Source organism: Dermacentor albipictus, chromosome 4 (assembly GCF_038994185.2).
Source record: "Dermacentor albipictus isolate Rhodes 1998 colony chromosome 4, USDA_Dalb.pri_finalv2, whole genome shotgun sequence".
In the NCBI taxonomy this organism is placed as follows: domain Eukaryota; kingdom Metazoa; phylum Arthropoda; class Arachnida; order Ixodida; family Ixodidae; genus Dermacentor; species Dermacentor albipictus.
Window position 1 is genome coordinate 74128217 of NC_091824.1, and position 23862 is coordinate 74152078.

General features: G+C 44.1%; 1 protein-coding gene across 2 annotated transcripts in view; it reads left to right on the top strand.

Moving 5' to 3' along the window:
- Positions 1-23862, top strand: part of LOC139059140 (uncharacterized) — a 293594-nt gene that overhangs the window by 113161 nt on the left and 156571 nt on the right. The gene's annotated exons all lie outside the window — the stretch shown is intronic.

A 23862-nucleotide genomic window follows, 5' to 3' on the forward strand; every position in this document is an offset into this window, starting at 1 on the left:
GGGACCGAATCGAAATGCAAGCAGCATGCCACAAGCAATAACTTTTGCTGCAGTGGTGCTCACAATAGACACTGGTGAGCTGCACGTGCCATGCGCGCGAACTCCGAACGCAAATACTCACGTGTGCTCTCAAGATAGTCTTAACGCTCTCGCGTTGCGTAGCGACGATTCCTTCATGCCAATCTTGTGTAAATGCTTTCTGCTGTGATATACAGTCTTGGAAACTCCCCACCTTTTTTTTCGATGTACTTCTCAAACCGAGTTTGTCTCATTCCCTAGTAAACTTCGTGATAAGATGGTCTTGCTTTGCTTGTAATCCTTCTTCTCAGCCACTCTTTTAGGCAAGTCTTCTTTCACCACATTGAAATTCTCTGCTTTCGACAACCCACGGTGAAAGTGTGTTCTGAAGGATGGTGTTTTTTTTTTTTTTGCTCGACTCACTCTGACAACTGCAATCGATCAGTGCTATTGATCTGGGCACCTTTCTCCTTAGGTCATCTATCTATGTGTCAGTGGTGCCGCGCTTGTAGTTATTTATCCGCGCACTATAGTGCCGATTTTAACGTATTGCCGCATTCTCTGAATTCACCTCCCAAAGCAACCAGATCTGAAACTCTTTTTTCACTACTGAGGCTCGTTCTCCGTTGCCCCTTGCCGTTCGACAGCCTCATAGGTATTCGCCGTTACTTTTTGCTGCGTAACGCCCAACTCTAGTTTTAGCAAGTCAAAGTGTTCGTACGGTCCAATTCGTCTTCGTCTGCAGTCGGTGGCCACCATATACTATCTCGAAAAGGACGGCGCAACTCAATGAAGATGAGAGTGCCGTATACCCAATTTTTTTTTTCGAAGCTTGGAGACCAAGCAATTTTTTAAACTTTGGTTATGATGAAACAGACCTGTCTGCGTGTTTCGTCATGTCGTGCATCTTCCTGCAGTATGTAGGAGAAGGACTTCCACTGGCGGCGGATTTGGCAAATATTAACAGGCAACCTGCTTTCCGTAAAATTTACTTTGGGAGCTTGATCGGACCCTCGTTGTCGGATATATGTTCCAAAGGTTGTACACAAATTCCTGGGCGATGATGGTCTACATTTGAGACTTTGAATGGGCTTAGCTTCAAACAACCGCTTTAGTGCTGCTCATCAACACTTTTCCTATTCTCTTTTTACTGTAAAAAATTTCTCTTATAGTGAGTGAATGTCAAAACTTCGATGTTAAAACGAACCTTTGAGTGCTTCCATGGTAATAAAATATTAGGTTTTCTTTTGCTCTGTATGTGTGTATATAACGACATGACCATCGATAAAAGCTCGAATCAATTATCCGCTTCTGTAACGACACATCTGCTTTATTTACTTTTGAAGTTCTATACACAACAGTTGGTGTTTGTTTTGCGCCATTTTTCCCGCGCTCGTGTCACCTCTGGGCACAGCAAAATATGACGCTTTGCACTACAAGGCTTTCCACGCGACATCGTTGTGCTAAGAGTTGCTTTTCGCTGCAATCGCTTTCATCGATGGGCGGCGATGATCGAGCATCGAGGCGTCCCAAACGTATCCTCTTGCTACAAGTACGCCGTCAGCCTTTCACGGCAAGCACTCTTTGCGTGTGAATGCGCGCGATTACTTTGATTGCCTCCGCTCTATCCTAATGGCGGACGCTGTTGATGCCTCCCATGGGAAAAACAGTGAGGCTCCGGAGCAAGTAACAGGCTTGATCGATGGCCAACTCAATCCGGTCAGCACCTACAAAGAGAGCTGCCAACTGGTGATTCTGGTTGTCCCAGTGGTACAGTTCCTTCTCAGGTCCGTGCGCGCGTAAAACGGATGCAGTGGACATTTGTCATTGCTATTTCGTCCGAACACTCGTGTGTCGCTGTCTGTTGATGGCGCCGGCTATCTTGGCCGACATACGTCATACCAGAGAATTGGCCTACGGAAACAGGCATGGAAAGAATTACGATGCTGCGCTCTCAGTGGGCTGTAAACATCTTTTCGTGCTGCCAGCGCCCAGTCTGCGATCGCGCTTTTTTGACGGAGCACGTGCCATCAGAGTGGCTTGTATATCACGCCTGTATTTGTTATATTTTGACGGTTTAATGTTTTTTACCTTGGCCCTGTATTTCATGTCGCTGGTGTGGTGAAAGAAGCAAAGAGATAAGTGCGTCTCCCAAAGCTGCGTTTCGCAGATAAGAATTTAGTAAGTTAAGGCGTATTAAACTCTCTAGTGGATTTCTGGCCTATTGAGCAGTAAAAAAGTACGCTTCCAATTACGCAGACAGCAAATATTTTTAGCAGCATCAATGTCTCTGCGATATTCTATCCAGCGATTCTCTTTTAAATTCGCTGGAAGAGTGACAAATATTTTCGCAGGCTTTCGATGTTTTCTGGGAATCTTTGGCATAGCTGGTTACGGCAACATTGATTTGCATAGTCCTGGTCTTTGAAGCGGAGACGTTGCAGAAGTCGAGAGTCGTACAAACTCTCGTCTGTAGTCCGGAAGAATCATGGCGAAAGACGCAAGAGATACCGCCTAAGAAGAAAAAATTTATTTAATAATGACACTTCGGCCCCCACAGCCTTGCTCACAGTGAAGATAGCAAGCAGGATGAGTGCCAGCTCATACGCGTTTGAACACATAACGTAGGGTGTGTGCGTGTGACGTAAACGGGTGTGGTGAAACATCGCCTTAAAACTGCTGCTGCTGTATCATTATGCAATAAATATAAGCATATGCTCCACGTTTGTCCGGTATACCTCGTTGTGTCCCGTCAAAAATTGCGCCGTAGGACAATCTTTGATAACACCCGTAGTAACTAGCTCACCCTAATGCCTTGAAGACATAAACAGAGTCCGCGTACCCACCAGCATGCTTGGGGAACATGCCGACACGATGAGTCATGACATAGGCTGGCACAAAGCAAAGGTCCTCTCAAGTGAAAGAAATTTCAGTTAGTTCCTTTTTCTTGTATCTCTACATATACAGACAACTGCATGAAATTGGAATCGGAAGGACGGAAATCTTAACCTTGTCTGCGGTCGCGTCCTGCGTAATGCGCTCAATGTTATAAAATTTCGCCGCCATTGTGCTTAACCCTTCGCCGTGAACAAGGCACCCCTGTTAGGGGCCGTAACATTAAATGTTTAGTAAGTTTGTCGCCTTGGTCGGCGTCTAGAAACGTTGCACTCGAACGAATGAATACAGCTGTCCAGGGGCTTGATATATTCTAAAACATGGAATACTTTCCGAAATGTATTAGACGCACGTCTTCGTTTCCCATCAGCGATCGCCTTATATAAGATTTTCTCGCGTTTACTCAGACAGCTGGCCTCTCTATACAAAAAAGGTCTTCGAACTGAGATATCGCCGTTCGTCGGAACACAAAACTGTGAAGGCGCTATTGAGTTTGATGTCACTGGGCCCGTGTAATCACCTCTTACGAAAGGACACCTTTCTTATGTGTGCGTGTGTTCATGGCACGTTCTTAGTCTCTCTCCCCTTTCTATTCCCCTTCCCCTTTCTCCTGTGTTAGGTAATCTACCAAACACAAGTTTAGGGCAATCTTATTCACCTTAATACCTCTGCCTCTCCGTATATGCGTTCACATGTTTTCGCTCGTATTTGAGGTGTCTGTATTACAATAAATAAGTCAAGCTGTAATTAGACATTATTAATTTTCAAATAAACCTTGTTGTTCGTTGGCCCATATCATTGAAATGTAACAGCCAACGTTTTTGACAGGCTATCATACCCTAGCTCTCGACATTGGAGGTGTCAAAGTTTGGAAACTGCTGAAGGTCCAAAGTATGTCCGTCCCTCATTCTGCTTCAGAATGTACTTTCATTCAAAATAACAGCCTTACGTTAGTTCTAACAAAGATGAGGAAAAAATCATGGATTGAAGCCCATAAGTGGTGCGGCCTAATTGCTGGGATTATTATAAGAACATCTTTCAAGAACGCTAAAGAATGCTTCAGGGCTGGTGGTGGCCCATCTTTCGGCTTTAACGTGTCTTTAGCTTCATTTTAATTAGGGATTGTACGACTCGCTGGTCGGAGAAACTCCCGCATTTCCAATAAATTCCTGCGTACCAAAGACGATCCTTACTCGGCATGTTTTGTCGACGCAGCCCAATATGGACAGTCGTCTAACTTCGCCATTGCCCTCATTGATCACAATGGACAGATAGTGAATGCGGCTTCCCTGAAGTGCTCGACACCAACCAGAGCGGAGCAGGTCGCAGCTGCTATAGCACTCCTAGACAACAGCAGATCACAAATCTTCACTGATTCGAGATCGGCAGTCAGGGCTTTCGCTTCAGGATCCATCGCTGAGGAGGCTCACAAGATTGTCAAGAACAAGATAATCTCTCCGCACACCATCACGTGGTTTCCGGCTCACCTCGACCCCCAGCTTGACTCGTTTCCCAATCTTAATGACATTGCCCACTCCCAAGCGCGCGCACTAACCCACCGCGCGGGAGCAGGATCGAGCTCAGACTCTGGGGTTCTCGAGTTTCGGGACACTCTCACTACTTTCAGCGAAATTACTACGCACTATCACCTGGGTAGGAGGACTTATCCTCCCCCTCACTGCAAACTGGCTAGACCTCTGGCGTCCACTTTACGCATGCTTCAGACGCAGTGCTATCCGAACCTGGCCCTTTTCCACATAATCACTCCAGAGGCTTTCAGCTCTACTTGCCCCGACTGTGGGGCTGTTAGCAATCTCGCACACATGCTCTGGCGATGCCCCTCGTTACAGGGACCCAATCGCATCACAGAACAAGAATGGAGCTCTGCCATCCGGAGCTCAGAATATGCACATCAAACTTGGGCTGTCCAGAGAGCCCACGATGCGGCGGTTAGGCTCGGCCTACCAGTCCCCACGTGGGAGCGGCCCGCAGCTCTGCCCTTGGGCAAAGCGTCTCAGGACCTTGCTATTAAAGTTCTTTGTCTGTCTGTCTGTCCTGCCTTGAAGACACGATGCTCCTGCATGTCCTTTAATGGCACGTTTAAGAAACAACTCGCTGAATATTATTCAGGAGTTCGCTAGCATGCCGTCTCTGAGAGCCCGTAATTACAACACTGTGGCTTCTGACGCCGTGATATACTACACACTCGACCTTCACAGAAAAACTCTCTGTACAAAACCCTGACATGCTTTATTACTGAAATGAAAGTGCTCCGTTGTTACCAGAAAGCACCTTGCTTAATTGCGGAGTGTCAAGCTACTTCGCTCAGTTCAAAGACCGTATTCAGATCCCTTCACATTTTTTGGACGTTCAGCTAATGCCATGCTTTATTTCACCTTTCGGGAGATTCGCTCTAACGAAGTCTCGATACACTTATCTATCTTGTTTAAATACACCTTTGCTGCTTTCGATTTAATTTATCGTCTTTTGGGCGCCTTTGTGTGTGAACAGCGGTAAAGTGAATGAGTGCAGTGCCACCATACCTTTATTGTCCTGCACTCACTCTGGCTATGCCCTGCGTACAGCCTGATTGATGTCGCGTCTTTCTTCTCAGGTGCTCTGTCAATATGATGTCGGTGGTTCTCCCGTTGCAGTTACTTACTGCACTCACGCAACCAGCTTCCTGCTGTATCAGCGATCACCTGTTCTACAATAACGAAAAATATTGTCCTTTTCTCTCTGCGTCCGCGCCTCACTTGCAGCGGCCCTCATGATTCGACATCTATACCAACCTTTCTCGTTTTCGCGATCCGCACTCGACCTTATTCGTCTTCGTCGTCAGTCACTGAGCGCTTTTACTGTTGAGCGTTGTGCTGATGCGAGCACGATGAACACAGTTGCAGTTTATCCGGTGCCAGAAGAGGTTGCGCTAGGACTACGGTCAAAACCTGCGCCTTATATAACCACCACGAGTCCTTGCAATTTTCTGTGTAAGAAATACTGAAAACAAGTGTCATAAATGGCTAACTATAGTAAAACAAAACACAGCCAGCCTGCTTGTTCTTTACGAAACGATACATGGAAGTGCCAGATGATTGATTGCTGGCTGAGGAGCTCTGCATCGTATTAGGACAGCGCACTTTAGTGGGACGCGAGTCTCTGTGGAGCAACGCGATGCACTGAATGTCGCCCGTCTGTAGGAAGGCACTAGAGAGTTCACCCACTTACCTCGCGCCAAAGGACATGTGTGTGTGGCATACTTGAAACTTTCGTTTCATTTCTTGTCACGATAAAAGTACAAGAAAGTAAAATATTTGCTTCAGGCGCCAGTTTTCTCTGCTTCATGGAAATTTCGCCACTATTTCCTGTGTATGGAGAAACACGAAGGCGTATAGCTGCAGAACGACTTAAAAAATGTTCAGTTCGTCAGTGAGTTTGAGTGAACGCGCTACTGCAGGCGGCGCGATTTGGGCATATTTTGCGCTAGCGCCAGTAAAATCCATAGAAAATCAACTCTCTGCTGGAGCGCCAGATATTAGGACATCTACTTGTCTACGTCTCTTGATGGCTTTATGTCTATAGCGTTTGATGCTCTACCATGGCGTACGCAATTGTGCACACGGAACTTCAACATGTTCTGTTTGGTGAAGTTAGCGGCTACACCTGAATTAGGCGCACTTGTATTTTTCTATTCGTGCGCGACACAAACATGTCTTGGCACCTTCGCCAAATACCTCACAAAGAGTGTAGAGCGAGAGTGGTGCGAAATTAAGTGAGTTCATTTTTTAACCATGGTACAGGTACACTTCTTACCCTTAAAATAAATACTTTTTATATAGAGATAAAGCGCTAAGCTTCAATGCAGATCGACACGGTGCTTAGGGGCGGACACAACGTAGATGTCTCAATAAAACGACTATACGGATGATTGATCGGTGGCATAGAAGCTCTCTGTATCGCAATATGTGCAAGGGTGATTGAGGGAGCAATTTATATTGCATGTAAATGAAAGATGCGTACGCGTGCCTGCGTTTGACTGACTGGCTATTCCTATGGCGTACGTTAAGCTTTCGTAACTCCTTGCTATAAGTTGCACTGCGGCAGATGCAGCGACTTCTCACTCCGGGCCGGGCCCATGATAAATTAGGAGTGTGTGCTTCAGAGTGTCAAACCAGAATTTCTTTCAGTATGGCATTTGTCCGTGTTCAGCGAAAACGTTTCATTGCTTGAGCGAAAAATAGCAGGGTTTTAGACCGGCTTGAACCACGTCATGCTGGTTAGCATAACCTAATAACTACAGGAAAATGGCACATTCATTCATTCATTCATTCATTCATTCATTCATTCATTCATTCATTCATTCATTCATTCATTCATTATTTACAAAATGTTTTACAAAATACGAAAGCATTACTGGACCCATAGCCATTGGCTAGTCCCGGGTCCATAGTCAACTTAAGATATAAAACGCAGCACGCGAGCAAACAAAAGCAGCAGACATAATACATAATAGTAATATTACCATAGTTAACTCAGACACGGAGGTAAATATAACTCAGTGTTCTTTTATCCTTAACGCGCGCGAGCAACGAAACAGACATAATACATAACAATGAAATTGACATGCACAACTTGAGCAATTGACATGTACAACTTAGACAAGGATGTAAATATAAAGACGTGCACCTTAATCGACAGTATTTTTGAAAAAAGTATTTTCTCACAGCAGGCCTAAAGTTACGGGCTTTTTTTATATGTTTGGGCAGAGAATTCCAAATAAGTACGCCGTTAAATTCCACGAGCCTTTTCCCGTACAAATAATGACATCGGGGCAAATTAAAACACTAATTAGTTGCATCTGTTGTATTGCATAACGACATTTTAAACAAGGTAATTGGAAGCGGATTATTGGTTTCGATAATACTGTGAATTACCTCAGCAATTTTCAATTCATACAATGCATGAACTGGTAACACATGCAATGAGCTATACAAGTACGTACTGGGTTGTGCACACCTTGAAGAGGTGATAATTCTTAATGCGCGTTTTTGCACATGGATTACACGCTCAAGGTAAATTATAAAAGTGTTGTTTCTCCATGAGTCAATACAATAAGATATGTGACTCTAAATGAAAGAGAAGTACAGAATACGTAAGACAAGATATCCGAAACATTCACGAGTATATAGAAGAATATAACATCCGTAAGCAAGCTTGGAACAAAGGTGTTTAATGTGAGTTTTCCAGTGCATGTCTGAATCAAAGAAAATGCCTAAATATTTGAAGGAGACAACTTGTTGTAGTTGTGTACCTCGTAATGATATGTCCAGTATTTCAGTATTGATTTTTTTTTCTTGGAATGAAAAACTGTATACTTGGTCTTACTGAGTATAATGGTCAGTTTATTGGACGTGAACCACTTAAAATCGCCGTACAAGTCCACAGAGCCTATAAGCTTCACAGGAAGACTTGAAGATAGGTACGCATGCGTTTCTTCATGCCCGAAGTAGTTACACCAAAATCGCATTGTTAAAGCACCCCTCGAAGCAACACTAGAAAAGAAATACGTCGTCTCTATAGCATCTGTTCATTTTACTTACCCGTATGATGGTGGTACGGAAGATGGCAGGCCTGAATCGAAAGCTGCAAATTTTTTTTTCTCTTTCGTTGTGTTACAGAGGGAAAAATCGTGATGTTATAGGTTAGTTCCACTCCACGCGGTATTCACTTTCTTTAACCTTTTGTGTCAATTGAATTCCAGTTCGATTCCAGTTCGATTCCAGTTCGATTCCATGGTACACATTGTTTAGTGGTTAATAAGACCTCACGATTTTTTTTTCTTTAACCAAAGTCAGCGCACATGCTGCATGCAAGGAACCATATCTAGCCCGTACTGAAGCCAAGTGAACAGCAATCCTAAGAGCAGAACTTATTCCTTGTTAATTCTTCAGAAATGCGTAGCAAAATGCGCGGCGTTCAAAGTAGCTTTTATTTTTTCGAAAATCCAGTTTAATTTACCTTCGGAGAAACTAGAGAAAATGCTGAAAAAGATATCTGGGACTGTTACCTCGTGTGTCTGCGACGCACAAAACAACTAAAGCGCTGCTGCTTTTCTGAAGATTCGTCAGCCTATATGACAGCTTCCCATCGAAGGAACGATCGACCTTTCAATATGTGTGTGCTTATGTGCTGTGAACTTTTCTTTTTCTAACCAATTCTGACCTTTCTTTTTTTGTCCCCTTTTTTGTTTTATTCTGTATTCCGTGGCAAATCATTGAGAGCCTGGTTAGCCGTCTTGCTTTTTTTTTCACTTGTCTTGTTTTCTGGAAAAAAAATATGCTTCCTCGAACATCATTGCATTTCGCTGTACAATTTGGCAGAGAGCTGCTGGAGACAGGCGCTATTCAGAGAGTTCCTCACAAACGGGAATATTTTGAAACTTCTTGCGTGCTTCACTTTAACCGACACGATTGCTAGCAGCAGCGTAGTCCGTATACGTCGTAATTACCACCAACGGAATGGTGCATTACCATGGCCACAAACGGGGCTAGTGGCGCCATATTGTGGAGCACAGTTTAACAGGAAAGAACACACATATATATTACTCCACTAACTGACCATAGTCTACTTATCTGCTCGTGTAAAGCATCCCCCGCGATGCAATCGACAGCATGTAGTTCCTTTTGCATTATATTCCTTCGATGAGAACACCAAGGTACCAAGTCACCTAATGACTAAGTCACCAAGGTAACAAAAAAAAAAAACGTGTCGCGCGTTGTAGTTGCACGAGGTGTCGCAAGATGTCGCTGCCAGCGTTTTTACTTACTCACTGTATTGAAATAAAAAAAGCGGAAAGAAGGTCGTTATATGCGACATCTTTAGATATTACAGGAGCGTATGACAACGTACACCGGAACATTTTGGGAGATATTCTGGAAAGGGAAGGCTTAGGCGACAATTGTCTACAGCATTTGAGAGAAAATACGGTTTGCGTTGAATGAGAAGGGATGAAAAGCGGGGAGGAAGTCAATATCAACGAGGCACTGAAGCAGGAGTGCCCTATATCTCCACTGCTGTTTTTTATGCACATGGTGGGGATGAAAAGAGTGCTAGAAAGAAATAATATCAGGTTTAATCTCTCATGCAAACAGGCGGATACAGGAGTAGTGCAGCAGCTTCAAGCTTTGTTTTATGTGGGCTATATTGTGTTGCTAGCTAACAAGCAAAGTGATATGCAACGTTTGGGCAATATCTGTGGACAGGAAGGCGATGAATTAGGTCTGAAATTTAGCGTTAAAAAATCAGGCGTTATGGTATTCAATGAAAACAGTCAACAGACAGTAGCAATACAGCGCCAGGACATACCTTGAGTAAAAGAATATAAATACCTTAGTATATGGATAAACGAAGGCAACAGATACATGGAAACACAGAAAAAATCAGGAACGGTAAAGGGGAAGAGAAATTTGGCCATACTGAAAGACAAAGCGCTATGGGGATACAATAGGTACATCCCGGCCACGGCGGCCGCATTTAGATGGGGGCGAAATGCGAAAACACCCGTGTACTTAGATTTAATTGCACGTTAAGGAACCCCAGGTGCTCAAAATTTCCGGAGTCCCCCACTACGGCGTGCCTCATAATCAGAAAGTGGTTTTGGCACGTAAAACCCCATATATTATTATTATTATTATTATTATTATTATTATTATTATTATTATTATTATTATTATTATTATTATTATTATTATTATTATTATTATTATTATTATTATTATTATTATTATTATTATTATTATTATTATTATTACAATAGGTACGAGGTGCTCCGGTGTACGTGGAAATGTTTAATGGTTCCGAGACTTACATTTGGAAATGCGGTTGTTTGCATGAAATCAGGGGTAAAATCAGGACTCGATGGCAACCAAAGGTCACTGGGACGCCTCGCATTGGGCGCTCATGGGAAGACTACAAATGAAGCTGTGCAAGGTGACATGGGCTGGAAAAGTTTTGAAGTGAGGGAATCTCGCAGTAAAATTACGATAAACTACTGAGGAATATGGAAGAGAGCAAACGGGCTGGGAGAGTGTAGACGTACTTGTAGAGGAAAATCAATGAGTTACAGTGTAGGAAACGAACTAGGAAGCTTACCAGCAAATATGCGGCCTGTATGTGGAGCAACAAAGAAACAAAGAGCGTCAAGCGGAAAGTCAGAGAGGCTGAGATATTCTTATAGGCAGCGGCAATGGCAAAAGAAACCTGCCATGAATGCCTACTTAGGAGAAAAGAACGAAACCAGGGAAGAAACAATTTATGATTACTCAAAGGAGAGGTCATTACATTTCGAAGTGAGATCAGGATGCCTTTGAACACGCACTTATAAAGCGAGATATAAGAAGGAAGAGGAAGCCTGTGCTTGGGGCTGCGGTAAAGCTAGGGAAACGATAGGGCATGTTGTATTAAAGTGTGAAGACATCCGCCCAGCGGTCGATTTAGGAATCATTGGCCTCCTTGCAGCCCTTGAGTTCAACGAGAGCAGCGGGAAAGTAAACACATCCACAATAGAAATTAGTAAAAGGCGATTGAAACATTGGTGAAAGAAAAGTAGGGAAACGACCAACAGTGGAGGCGTACAAAAACAGAGTTCACATTAGAGGCTCAGAAATCGTAGTTTTTATTCCTTTGCATTTTTTCTTTTTTAACATAGGTAGGATATTAGGCAGTAAAATCAGAACTTGGTGGCGCAACCCACAACCCCATTCTAAAGGGGAGGCTCATAACATTCATTCATTCATCCATCCATCCATCCATCCATCCATCCATCCATCCATCCATCCATCCATCCATCCATCCTGCAATTCACGTCAACCGTTTTCCGATAATTCCGTAAATATTAATGAGTTTACGGACAGGCTAAAGCTCTCGGAGCTAACTAGGTAGCCTGATGTTACCGACATCTGTCACCAACGTTTGTTTTCCACGACCAAATTACTTCGGCGCCTTTTAACATGCAGCCAGCGAAGCAATACAAGTGAGTTGCATTGCACTGACGCGCCTCTGATTTGTCCAAGTTCTCCGCGCAGTCGTCGTGCTAGGGGTGGCTGTGCAAGAGGATGGTTAAAAAAGTAATTCGACGTCTTGTTTAACCGAGTCTGCGAAAGAAAACTTGGGCAGCTAACACGCAAGTGCTTCTTTGAAGCGTGGACGTCGTAGAAGCACGTAGCTGTTTTTTTAAGAGTTTATACCAACGCCGGCTGCCATAGCTTTCGGTGCTTTCTTCCGTCGGCATAAGTTTAAGTAAGGGCATTACTAGAGTAAAGACACCATGCATGAACACATTTCGTCTACCTCCATGCTGAAAAGCCTTGCAGCATGCCTCGATCCTTCGTTATATAAGTTATGAGGGAGCGCGCCAGGCAGTTACCTGCCTGTACAAGCCGAGGCTTCTTGACGAAGTTTCCCTCTGGAGCGCCGCTAATTTTAGTTGAACGAATGCTGAATGAGCGGCCATTCGCTCTTCCGTGAATTTTTTAATTTGGCGGCGTAATCTCAAACGACGCTCAATTGGCTAGAAGCCCCGTGCTAAAAGTATAACGATTGCACAAGACGCCACACTTGGTGCGAAGTGCTGATCCCTTTATTATTTTATTATTTACTTGTTTTATTTTACTGTAATCACACGACACTCATTAAGCTGGGCATCAATTTGACAGATTTAATTCTAGGTGTTCCATCTTGGATGCCATGCGAAGTGGAGCTTACGTCCTAGAATTTGCGGCGTTCTGTTGGTGGGTTCTGTCTGGCAGCTGATAAAATGTTAGCAGCCACTCTTGCTGCTGTTTATACAAGGGGGAGTAGGCTCACGACGTAGGGTCACTGAGCGTGCATGCGTCTTAAAATAGGTTGGTAAACACTTTACCTTACGCTTTCCAGTACGTACATTATCCGTGGTGCGACAAAGTTTGTACAAGGGTACTTCAGGAGCAAATCACTTTAGGTGAAAAAAGTTTCACCATGCAGACCTCACGGGTAGAAACCACTGCTCATGACATTAGACTTCGTCGCGCATAGCCAAAAAAACGTGCCTAGAATAAGACTCACATCATGAGGCTGACAGTACAGGTCTCGTGTTTCCGAGAACACGCAGTATCCAGTGCGACTTTTCTTGCACCGATACGTAATGCTTACATGTTTTACGAAGTTTTCTTCGTCTACTCCCACTGGGTTTGGCATATGTTAATAAGTTAATAACGTTTTTTTCGCGAAATAAAAAAAAAACTTCAACCACTCAATTAGGAGTTCGTTATTCGGGCACTCGGTTATGTGCCAGAATAAACAACACCTCTTTGTGTATTTTTCTTTTCGTTTAATAACTGCACACAGATGTTAAGGTAAGCTACCTTAGAAGGGGATATCCAATACACAGTTGAGATTGTAACTGCTCATTTTCCCGTAAATACCCGCACGCATACCACAAGATACCGATATAATAGGAAAACAAACATAACTGTAAAGGAGAAAAAGAACGAGTAGAAGCTACCCTATAGCCACTGGGCAGGTGCTCATGCACTCTTTGCCATTACCCCATAGTGGATGTGTCACTGGGATGGGGGACCGAGACAATAAGTTCTTAGTATCAGAAGTTCGTCTTAACAGAAGTGACGCACAAAACTGAAGCTCTGTTAATCCACGTGCACCTTAATATCCACTAAATATAATATGAAATGAAACAGCATTAAAACCATCTAGTTCCCTCTATTGAAAATGACATTGTATGTATATATATGTGCAACGTATGCAGCAGGCGTGAGAACTCTTGCGCACTTCTCTGTTGGGACATTTTGTTTATATCATCGGCACCGGCAACGTTTGTCACGTTTCAAGTCACAGTTCTCTATGGTGAGAGTTCGTTCTTCGAGCACGTCTTGTTATTGCATTTCATAGTGGGTCTTTTTTAATCAATATGACTGCGTGTCATTTGCTGTACATTTACACATTATTCGTGTGCAAAGGAGTGGCTGGCAACATTTGTAGGTGCCAACCACTCCGTACACTGTTCGTACCAATCAACAAATAAAAGACAAAGAATAGGATATGCCGCTTCCCTCTAAGGCCCATCACATGTTCAATACGGCGAGCTGGAGATTCCGCATTTAGCGTTACCGCTTGCTCCACCGCAAGGAGGCAATCAGGCTCCTTTCTTTATACGCCGTCGTTTTGTCGTTGCTACCGCACATAGAAGACGTAAAGTGCAAAGGGGAAAAAATAAAGACAACCAATATTAAACCAGAGCTTCCGAGGCCGTAAAACTTCTGCACGCCAAATGCAGTATGCCGTCAAGCGACCCCTCGGGGGAAGCATTTTCGGCCCGACGGGCGCGTTTTATCGTTCGTGTGTATCTTGCTTTGATCGCGACGCGTACGTTCGCCGTCCTTCGTGTTTGGCGGCGCAGATTTGGATGTTCCTCCGAGCGCGTTGGTTGTTTGTTGCACGATTGTAAACACGCCAGCTGCGCCGGTTCACAGTGCGCAAACGTATACGTCACCAACGCAAGAGGCAATGCAGACTATGGGACGCGACGAAGCCTCACCGCGTACACGCGCGCGTAAAAAAACAACAACAAGAAAATGAAAAGTTATCGAACGCAAAAGCTCAGCTGGAAGCGGAACGTATCGAGTCGCTGTGTATCCACCGGAAATGGCGGGGAAGACTGCGACGTGTCTCAAACGTTGCCGCCAGCCGTACGTTACACGGCGCCTCTGTCATCGCTGCTCGCGGGGCGCAGCGTCTCCAACGGAGAAGCAGCGGAGAGAAAACGTCAAACAACAGAGCGGGGGGCCAAAGCGTCGTATCCTTCCTTCGGATTGTCCTGCCTCCCTGCGTGATCCCTGCTATATACAGAGACGCCGCCTCGCGGCGTCAGCCTGTTTCTGCTTTGTTGCTCGATTTGGAAAGATTGCTGCACGGTTCTGTGACACTTAGGATGGTATTTGAAACTTTAACCTGGGTAAGGGTTGGTTTGTTCTCTATTACTTTTGTTCCATCTGGCTGCGTAGGTGTAAGAAAACAATCGTTGAATGCCGCAAGGAGTAGACGTCGACGTGCTATTGGCGCTGCGTAGTAATCAGAGCGGAGTGCCTGAGACAGCTTGGCTGACTTCATAATGTGGCGAGCCAGCATTGTTCTTCTTTTTTTTTTGCCAGTGGTGAGATGGCTGTTTTTAGTGACGAATTCCGTGTGTATAACCTCACGCTTTCCCTAATCAGGTAAAGGTACCGTAGCAGATTCCAAAAGATTCAGACATTTACCCACATCCTTTGATATAAGCTGCAAAATGGGGCTCTGCACGAGGATAATTCCTATGGCAGCCTAGAAATCGAGCATTCCTACGTAAACAATGCATGCTATTATTTATTATTGTGCCATGATTTTTACATGCAATAGTAAACTAAAGATATAATAATAATAATAATAATAATAATAGTAATAGTAATAATAATTGGCAGTCAATTATTCGGCAGGCAGGCAATGAACTTCATTTAGGTCCTGAGGAGCGGCTCCGCAACCCCCTTGCGAGGGAGGAGTCGCTCCGGGCAGCTACCACGTCGGGACGGGCAGGCTGTGCCTGAACATGGTACCGCCGGCCCTGCGGACGCCCCGTAGATTAGGGGCAAGGTTTGAGCTCTTGAGCGCCTACTCCCACTCTTCTTCCGTGGGTTGACGCATCTGGCGCAAAGCAAGGCGGCCGCCTCCCTCGAGACAAAACCCGTGGCGAAGTCCCTGACCACCAACCGAAAATCCATGTAGACCTGCTGTCTGCTCTCGTCCCGGAGCACGAGGGCCACCGCGACCTCTTCCGCCAGTGCCGGGGACGAGCCCCGCACCGACGCAGCGTTAAAGGGCCCCTCACCAGGTCTGGCCATGTTTAACTGACAAGCGCAGCGCATACATTGCGCGATAACAATCGTGTCTGCAAAGTATTGCATCGCTACGTGCCGCGGAAAGATCTGACATTTCAATCCGAACGCCCTTTCACACTACACTTGCGGCCGCCGCACTCCAAGCCGGACGGTGACGTACTCGTGCCCCTGCGCTGACGTAATCGTGTCGGCAGTCCATGCCGCAGTGTGACGTCGCTCGTTCTGGCACGTGACTTGGAGAATTATTCAAGACATCCGTTATCTGTGTGATCTGTTGCTTGAATTGATGAATTGGAGTTTAGAGAAATAATAAAACACACAAACAGAATATCTGCGTTTTTTTTTTAAATACTTCGCACCAAAGCAAGAGAGATGTACTTCCACTTTATCTGCTTGTTCCCATGCTCATGCGGTCATGTGCGCAGGTAGCAAGCGCTATGCCATTTTCTACTATGTTCCAGTGCGTGATCACGCTCTGCGATTTGCTTGTTGTGCCTCAGTATTCGTGTAGCACTGAATTATACCCTCTAGTCAGGTTTCCTTGTGCACAGCGCGCAAAATTGTGCGCTGCGCGAGCGAGACAACTGAGACAACTTAGAGGATGGATGGATGGATGTTAGGAGCATCCCTTTTGGAACCGGGTGGTGAGTTGCGCCAGCAAGCTCTTGCTATTATACTGCCTAATGTCCTACCTAGGTTAAACAAGAAAAAAAGAAACCACTGTGAACTCCCACAACCATATTTTCTGATCCCCTATTTCGAACCTTGCTTTTGTACGTCTCCGTTTTTTGTCGTTTCCTAATTTTCTTCCACCAATCCTCCAACCGCCTCTTGCTAATCCCTATTGCGGACATGTTTACTTTTCCACTGTTCTCGCCTAACCCACGGGCTTCAAGGAGGCCAGTGGTGCCTAAATCGACCGCTTGGCGGACGTCTTTGCATTCGAAGAAAACATGCTCCATAGTTTCCCCAGCTTTACAGCAGCAAACACGTGCTTCTTCTTCCTTCCGTACTTCTTCTTCCTTCCGTTCTTCTCCTTCCGTACAAGTTCACCTTCCGGTGAACTTGTACGGAAGGAGAGGGAAACTATGACAAGAGAGGCGGATAGCTGTGAAGATGGTTGAAAAGAAAGTGCGAAGCTCGGGGCAGAAGGAATACAACATGTTCTAAAAGTTATCAAGATAGAAAAAAATTACAGTTGTTAAGCTTTTGTATTCTGGGCAGAGGAGCACGTTTGCTGAAAGAGGCAGGAAAGGTGGAAGGGCCTATGTTCTCTTGTAGCCTTTTGCGGTGTCTGCAGAGAACCAGAAGCACTTGGTCGATCTGAGTGTGTAATGTTACCACGAATGATTTTGCCCAAAAAAGAAAGGAGCATGTTGGTACTGCTACGTCTGCAGCTAAATGACCGAAGCGTAGGACGATTATTGAGTCTTAAAAGGGCGTTGCGGCATGAGGCCAAAAAAAAAAGAAAATCTGAGGAAAAGAAAACGATGTTTATATAGTCATGAACTTTTTGTGCACACGCTCAATTAAAATGCTATTCGTGTTACTTGTGCCATTCTATATCACCGAAGCATACACAAATAATGGGAGACAGATGCATGAGAACAATTTCGGGAAGTGTGGTACGGAAATGTTTTGTAAGACCGCAGACATAAACGAGCGCGCTCACGCCTCGTGATGCTCGGCGCTTAGAGTTGGCGGAGAAGCTACTACTGAGAACCACACTGAAGTTGTATACTTCAACAACTCTCTCCAACACCCCATGGTTAAGAAAAGTAAGGGAAGAGAAGTGTTTTGCGCAAATATGTTAAAATTGTGGCGCTGCACTAATTTAGAGTGATTCATCAAAATGGCACCTTAAGGGAATGAGGGTAGATCAGAATTAATTTATTTATTCATTTATTTATTTAGGTACTTACCTATTTATTTATTTATTTATTTATTTATTTATTTATTTATTTATTTATTTAATTCTAGAATGCTAGGGACCTCGCACAGGTACACGCAGGGTGTATACAAACGCATTTGAATAGACAAAGAAAAAAGTAGTGCATGTCAATCAGTAGCAGGTTCAACTTGATATTCTACTTACGGCTTTTGCTGACACATAATAGATTAGGTATACTTATTTCAATCATAGTGCGCTTGCACGGCCTACGTTGCACTTATGATCTTTGTTGATGCAAAGTGGATTCATCATACTCACGCATGTAACTTATCCTTTTCTCGGGGACTGCACTTCACCCAAATCGCACGCCTTAAATTTATCGCTCAAGGCAAGACGCGCCTGCATGATTGGAACTTACTCAAATGTTATCGATGGCTCTATCCCTTGTCTGTTGTCACCGAACCTTGTGTAATCTGATCGTATGCGTGACGCGAATTGTGTAGCACTTTCTGGAAGACACGCAGGCACCAGCGATTACTCTGGCTCATGTGTAAAAGCCGACGCGCTTGACCGGCAGATAAGATTCCGACGATCGCCGATTGTGTTCACCGTAATCGTTGTGCTTTGAGTGTAACTTGCTTTTGTGGGCACAGACACAGTCACAGTTTTGCTGCTGTGTTCTTCCTCGTCACTATTACTTGGCAATACATATTTCTATAATAGTGCACTGGGATCACCATATGGACGTTAGTTTTCTGAAGACAAGTATACAAGGGTCTAGTACATGTTCGCGAGTTGATTAGTTTCGCTTTTGCAATTTTGTAATTTGACTTTGGCGTTTGTACTACGTGAGTATTACTTTGTGCAGCCTTGAAAAAGCTTTTTACAAGTTCGTTTATACTTCCGAAGTTCAACTCGGGAGTTCCTTGTAAAGCGGTCTCCTTTATTCAAACCCCCATTAAATGTGCAGTAGCGGTGTTGTAACAAGCTGCTGTGCGCCGGCATATATTCACTGGTTCAGCTCATCAATCCACAATGGTTCAAAGACGGCAAGCAGTTCCTCGGCCATTGGTCCACAGATAAGATCTAAAGCCGCGGATAGGATCACTAATCTCATTCCTGTGTTCAAACCTCTTCTAAACGAGGCTAACTGCAACCATTTCGTGGCTTGTGTGTCGAACGCGTATAGTTGCCCAACTCGTTGCCACCTTTCCAACCACATCCCAACCTTCCGAACATGGTAGTCAGAAGTCACTGGCCCGCCAATTATGCTGGAACGAATTGCGTAGGCGTGGTGCAGGCATCAATATGCAATACGTCCTTTGTCAAGAACGCATCACGAGTGCTTTCTGTGTTCCACCCGCGTCATTTAACGCATATGCGATTTGTGGCCTTATTAACCAGCGGAGACTGATGGGCAGTCTTCGCAATCCTCTTAATATATTTCGAGCAGTGCACAAGCACAACAGGAGGCCAAAATTTGGCATCTGAATGACGTGAGAGCAGAGTTGAAATGAATTTATTTTTATTTGTTTAAAATAAAAAGATACTGCACTTTAAAAATGGCAAATCGTCGCAAAGTCCCAAAACGTGAACATTTGCTCACATCTGGCTGGTTGTCGATGAGAAAATTGTGACACTACTTCATCCTCAGTATAATAAAGCTGTCTCAAAATTTATAGATATTGCGCGGAAAAGGCCTCTACGTGCATCGATCCGGGGCAGGCGGAGGCATAAGAGAGCTGAGTAACGGTGTGCCCTCTAGCAACAATACTGGTGGGTTCTTAAAGCCTGCGTTGCATCCACCGTCGACAGCTTTTAATCAACGCTAACGGATGGCGAGAAGCCCCGGGGGAGCTACGCGCCACTGGCCTTCTGGAGGCAGCATAAATTAATGAGTTTCTGAACGGAAACTTAATATCCTCCCTTCCGGGATTTCGTTTTCTTTGGGTCGCTGAGCGTATTCAATTAAGGCAGAAGCTTTCAATCACTGCCTCTACACCCGACAAACACTGTTCGTGTATGTGAAGTGGGGCTGTTTACCGCCTAGGTCACCCTGTAGTTTACTAGCGATTCCAGTAACCTCCATATGGTGCGTCAAGCAACTATCACTTTCAATATCAATGCTTTTCTTTCCGGTATAGCGATGTAAAACGGGAAAATGGGCGTTGAAGCGACGTAAGGAGTTCCCTGAGAAAAGGGATGAAGGGCTCAATAAAGGCACCACCATTACTTTCACCTTAAGCGGTGGGTCTAAGTTCGTCTATTCGACATGTGAAACATGTGGCCATATTCGACGCCTTTGTTGCTGATCGTGTGTTTATCATGAGTACACGGTTCGTCTTGTGCCAACATGGACTTCTAGCTACAATGACGTACGATACAGTATGCAGCAGGTTTAACAGGAACATGTGGTGTAATAGAAATAAAAATGAAGGTTTTATGCACACTCTCTCATTTTTTTTCTCGTTGTTGTGAATGTTGTTGCATGATAGTTTGCCGAACGGCGGGAACCCTTGATTTCACTATTGGCTTCAAGTGTGTCGCTGGGCAAAAGTTATTGAAATGGACCTACAAGGTGATTGTATTATTCCAAGCGGGAAAGTAATAGCTGCACGATCATCATCGTCATCATAATCATAATCAGTTTATTTTGTGGTCATTATAATATAAGACAAAGACATCTAACACTGATCTCCAAGGTTCCCTGTCGTGTACCAGTTGACCCCATCTTATGGCTGCCTATTACAGAGTTTCATGTCACCACTTCATTCTTTACCGTCCTCGACTGCCGTTCCCTTCCATTGCCACCCGTTGTGTAACTCTAATTGTCCACCGGTTATTTGCCCTACGAATTGCATGGCCTACCCAACTGCATGTCTTCCTAGAATGTCGTCCACTTCCGTTTTCTCTCAAATCCACACCGCCGTTTTCCTGTCAGTTCACATTATGCCTACAATTTTTCGTTCCATCAGTGGTCGCGCGGGTTATAACTTTCTCTTTGCTCAAGCTTCTTTGTCAACCTCCTAGCTTGCTGTATTAAAATGAAAATGAAAGGAAACATCTACTCACCTATAATGTGGATGTTACTGCTCTTTTCCTGTAATAGAAAAAATATTCTCAAAAGATAAGTAGTATCAAAAGCCCAGAAAATCCAGAGCATAGTTGGTCAAGAGAGTAAATAAGGTCCACAAGTAGTTCTAGTTTCTGCAACACGTTAGCACCAGTTGAATGCAATTATTCGAAACATTTTTTTTTCTTTTTCGAATATAGCGTAAAGCTGTCTTTCATGACTTGGTAATGCCGGTCGTATGCGCTGCAACCTATTTTTCTTTAAGTTTCCTTGTGATGAATCGGGTCTCTTGTGAGCAATCAGCCTTGACAAAGGCACAGATCATAGCCGATGAGGAAAAATCAAGCCTTCTCGTTTTTCTTGCCAGCCTATTGAACATCAATTTTGTCTTCTCGGTATTATTCTGCAAACCAAATCTCCCACTTTCTCGGCTAAGGCTACCGGAACATTTTTTGCAGGTCGTCTCTATCACTCCTAAAAGGACAATGCAGTGCTGACTGCATGTCGCTCAGATTTTCAATGTTTACCCTCACTAGTAATTCTTCCCCGTCTGACAGCTTGAATACTTCATCTAAGCATGCAGTTAAAAACATTGTAGATATTGTTTTACCTTACCCCACGTTTGTCTTCATATTAGTTCTGAAAAATCAAGTTATCTGTTTAATCTTCATATATACTTGCTAAAGTGTTCAGGTATCCTTCTTGTGCTCTTTGACTAGGGTGATGCCTCCATGTCTTCTGGTATCTATGTTGAATCAAAAGCTTTTTCGCAATGTCTAAATGTCATATAGAGAAGACGTTGTATTTACCTAAATCAAAAGCTTTTTCTCAATGTATGAATGTCCTATAGAGAGGATGGTTGCACTTCGCAGAGTTCCTATTTACCTGACTGATGACACAGATTGTATTCATTGTAGAACATCGAGCTCTGAAGCCAGCCTGTTCTCTTAGTTCTTAAGCTGAGCTTTTTAGCTTATTTCAAAGTAAAGCGTACGTCATTTCACACAATACTGATGTCTTATTGCAATGAGCGCGCACTGATTTCAATATTAACTATGTGTGACAGAGCTAGGTTAGCATTCTCTGTTGTTTCGTTACCTCTACCAAACAGTTTCGATGGTGAACTAGGGCAACGCGTGGAGGCCAAAGGAAACTATTAAACGTCACAATAAAAGGGCAATGCGCACAGCGACCCTTAGCGATCTCTGCAACAGCCTTATTACTTCGTTCTCTCCGGTCTCGAATCCCTTTGTTATCTTTCGCGATCTTCGCTATGCGTAACTCACAACGTAACAATGGACACACTTCGCCCTTACCACATAGTAATGCCGCTATGTATGGAGCTCTCCCATTAACACATTGGCAGCTCACAATACACGGTTAAGCGAAACAGGTTTGCTGCAGATGTATTAAAAAAGCAATTAATAGTAAATATATTGTACAAAAATAAAATAGAATATACATCTCCGGTCCCCCACAACAAGTTTCGTGCCCGCGTTGCGCGAACCTTTACTTTTTTCGGCATCATTTTTTCCAGAGTTGCCAGATATTTGACCGAACTTCTTCCCGTTATCGACGCCACTACCTGCCCGTTATCGAGCGCAGAAAATATGTCTAAACGCATTAGGAATTGACACAAAGTGGCAAAGTTTGATTCATTTCTGTGTTTCCATTCCGTATGCAACGCTTACTTGCGGGGTCCTTAAGGAAATAAAAATGAATGAATGAATGAATGAATGAATGAATGAATGAATGAATGAATTAATGAATGAATGAATGAATGAATGAATGAATGAATTCCCTGGCTCTATTATCTATGCCTGAAACTTTATAATCCCAACGGCTGATGTCAAATTTCTTGTTGCCAAGGGATATCAGTTACAATTGCCAGATAAGTGAAATTGATGTCTCTCCAGGTGTACCCCCTTTAAACCTAACTAATACTTGTGAAAAAAGAAACAAAGAACGGGCGCAACGGAGGATGCACACGGCGACTCGCTGCGTTTCAACATTTTCTTCTAACGTTAGCTCAAAGCCGCCGACGGCAGCTAAATATGCGATGCGCGTGTACACACAGGAGGCTTGCGTCCTTTCAAACAAAAGGTGCCATGTTTGTTTTGAGACGAAACACGAGAGGCAATGACTTCAGTGCGCGCTTTGTTTTCAATTCCACGGAGATTTTAGGAGGCTCGAGGAGCAGATCCTCCTGGATAACTTCACCGGCGTCTTGTGTTCGAGAAAACATGGCTTCAGTAAACCGGTGAACCGTGCCCTAACTCTCCCTCCTGTATTTTCCTTCCTTCAGCTTTCTAGGGGATTTCAAAACAACCCCTGAGGTCTCAAAGTGCCACGTTAGTGCCTTTGTTACCCTCTAACTGAGAATGTGTCAACATAATGGATTGAACAAACAGAACAGAGCGTAAGAAAAGGGAAATTTACTGCGAGCACATCACACACGGCGTGTGCGTGTGTGTGTGTGTGTGTGTGTGTGTGTGTGTGTGCGTGTGTGCGTGTGCGTGTGTGTGTGTGTGTGTGTGTGTGTGTGTGTGTGTGTGTGGTGAAGCGTATACTGAAAATGCAGGAAATATGGGGCATGTCACTTCGCTTCTTTACCCGCTTTGTATCAATGGTATTAACAAATCTCCTTAAACACTAACTGTACGCGTATAAAGGTGAAGACTCTCCTGCAATCGACAATGCCAATATGCATGTAACTGCCCAGTGAAAGGTGCACCTCAGTGCCTTGAAAGAGACATTTACTTTCGCCAGCAAAGTAGTGGTGCGTCAAAACCTGGTCCTTGAAATATGCGCACGCTACGGTGTATATCGCTCATACCCTGCTCCTGGAAAGCTTAGGCAAAATAAATTATTCTGCGTCACGTAATTTTATTTTTATTTAGCCAACCAGCGAGATTAGTTTTTGCATTTTGCAAAACTCCATAAACCTAAATATAATAAACACACGTCGCAAGATATTCGCACGTTTTCAAACTTTGCATTTGATTCAACGTTGAGTCGCCGCAACAACAACGAATAGACACTTAACTTTAGGTGCACGTTAAAGG